This window comes from Tachysurus fulvidraco, chromosome 6, assembly GCF_022655615.1.
Source record: "Tachysurus fulvidraco isolate hzauxx_2018 chromosome 6, HZAU_PFXX_2.0, whole genome shotgun sequence".
Classification (NCBI taxonomy): domain Eukaryota; kingdom Metazoa; phylum Chordata; class Actinopteri; order Siluriformes; family Bagridae; genus Tachysurus; species Tachysurus fulvidraco.
The window spans coordinates 5,088,860-5,091,359 of record NC_062523.1 but is presented as its reverse complement, the minus strand read 5'-3'; the positions used below and the strand labels follow the sequence as shown (position 1 = coordinate 5,091,359).

The window sequence follows — 2,500 nt, the reverse complement described above, 5'->3', positions numbered from 1 at the left end:
TCTGTGTACTGGTGTAACTGTGTGCTGGTGTAACAATATAATGGTGTACTGGTGTAACAGTGTACTGGTGTAACAGTGTACTGGTGTAACGGTGTAACAATGGAATTGTGTACTGGTGTAACGGTGTAACTGTGTACTCGTGTAAAGGTGTACTGGTGTAATGGTGTACCAGTGCAACAGTATAACTGTGTACTGGTGTAACATTGTACTGGTGTAACTGTGTACTGGTGTAACGGTGAAACAGTGTAATTGTTTACTGGTGTAACTGTGTAGCTGTGTACTGGTGTAAAGGTGTACTAGTGTAATGGTGTATCGGTGCAACAGTATAATTGTGCACTGGTGTAACAGTGTAACAGTGTACTGGTGTAACAGTATACTGGTGTATTAGTGTAACGGTGTACAAGTGTAATGGTGTACTGGTGTAACAGTGTAACGGTGTACTAGTGTAATGGTGTACTGGAGTAACAGTGTAACGATGTACTAGTTTAACGGTCTACTGGTGTAACAGTGTAATGGTGTACTAGTGTAATGGTGTACTGGTGTAACAGTGTAATGGTGTACTAGTGTAACGGTCTACTGGTGTAACAGTGTAATGGTGTACTAGTGTAACGGTCTACTGGTGTAACAGTGTAATGGTGTACTAGTGTAACAGTGTACTGGTGTAATGGTGTACTGGTGTAACAGTGTAATGGTGTACTAGTGTAACGGTCTACTGGTGTAACAGTGTAATGGTGTACTAGTGTAACAGTGTACTAGTGTAACGGTCTACTGGTGTAACAGTGTAATGGTGTACTAGGGGAAACGGTGTACTGGTGTAACAGTGTAACGGTGTACTAGTGTAACAGTGTAATAAAGTGTACAGATGTAATTATTGTTTAAATCTCTCCTTAATGATTTCAGCTTGAACAACACAGAGCTGAACAAAGGAACACAACTTCCCTAGCAGCCTGTAGCTGCTCTTTTTGTCAGTGTGATTAGAAAAGTTTTCCTCACTGCAGTCATGTGAACAATGTACATTATGCATAATAACCATAATAACACACTGTAAGAGCAGAACAAAAACAAATGTCTGTAAGGAAAAAAAAATAGAGGAAATTTAATTAAGTGAGAAACGTTTATGTACAGAAAACTAAAATGAAAGAAAGCTGCGAAATTTGGAGTAGAATAAAGAAATGAGAAATAAAGGTGTAGAGATGATGAATGTGTGGAGAGAATGTGTGGAGCTCCAGGAGAGGCAGAGCTGCAGATGAGCGTGACCCGGCCGTCTGAACGCCGCGTTCCTCAGGGAAAAATAAACTTACCTTATTGAGTTTGGTCGTCGTTTTTTTTTTTTTTGGCCCATTTGCTGAAATTGATTTTGTTTCTTGTTTTTGTTCACATGGAGTCGTTTCGCTGGGATTGTTTTACCGGCTGCATGTACCTGAGTTTACACACCGGGGCTGATTATTAACAGCACTCTGTAGAGCACTGATCACAAATACTAAACCAAACCAGATGGAAGATGTATAGTCTGGACTGGGAGACGGGGGGAAGTGATTGTTTTGGCGGGGTGCGGGTGGGGGTGGTGTTGGTTGTTGACGTTTTTGGGGTAGAAAAAAAAATTGCTTCATGTTTCAGTATTTTTTTAGACTTTCATTACTTGAAGGCAGGGTCTCCGATTTTTGAGAAATGCTTCAGAAAACTGAATCGGGCCGAATAATTAACAAAAAATCAAAACAAAAATCAAAACAAACGTGTAGCCAATGAGCAGAAAGGGGCGGGTCTTGTCAATATGGGCAGAGAGAGTGTTCAGTGCACATGTGTGACATTAGCAGAAAGTGGTTTTAACATTGACATGGAGGATAAAAACAAAGAAAGAAAGAGAAGAAAGGCTTACGATAAGGACAAGAAGTGGGACGTGTTAATATAGGATCAGCTTTCCAGCGCTGGAGAGAACTGAAGGAGCAGGAAGTTGGCCACATATTCACAGGTTGGAGTTTCCCGTGTCAATAACTCCTGAGCTAAACGCTGTTACTACACAAATAACACCTCTTTTCTATGGTAGTAATGTAGAGAGGCAGCTACAACCGCGTTTTGTGTAGTAACAGCGTTTAGCTCAGGAGTTATTGACTCAGGAAACTCCAATCTGTGAATATGTGGCCGACTTTATTTAAGACGCCGAGGCGCTTTTTTCCTTCTCGATAGGTGAGTAACGTTGGTTTTGCTTTGTTACACAGAACTAATATATGCCTTTGTCCTTTACATGATTATGCTTGTGTGTCATTTTTGCTTGTTTGTTTATCTGCAATCGTATTGTTCTTCCCTTCAGCTATGATAAAGACACATTTCTTACCATTAGTTGCCTGGGTTACGTATGTATGTGTGGGCGGAGCTATCAATACAGGGGTGGGACCCGTTTGGGTTAGGGGCGTGTTTGTTTTGGTGATTTCAAACGTCGACATTGGCTTTCACAAATCGGAGACCCCACCTTTAAAGACCAATTAACAATTAATGTTTTCTT

The 2,500-nt window shown here is 40.8% G+C and overlaps 1 protein-coding gene across 3 annotated transcripts in view; it reads left to right on the top strand.

The window, feature by feature from the left end:
• Positions 1-2,500, top strand: part of thsd7ba (thrombospondin, type I, domain containing 7Ba) — a 277,509-nt gene that overhangs the window by 71,593 nt on the left and 203,416 nt on the right. The window lies entirely within an intron of this gene.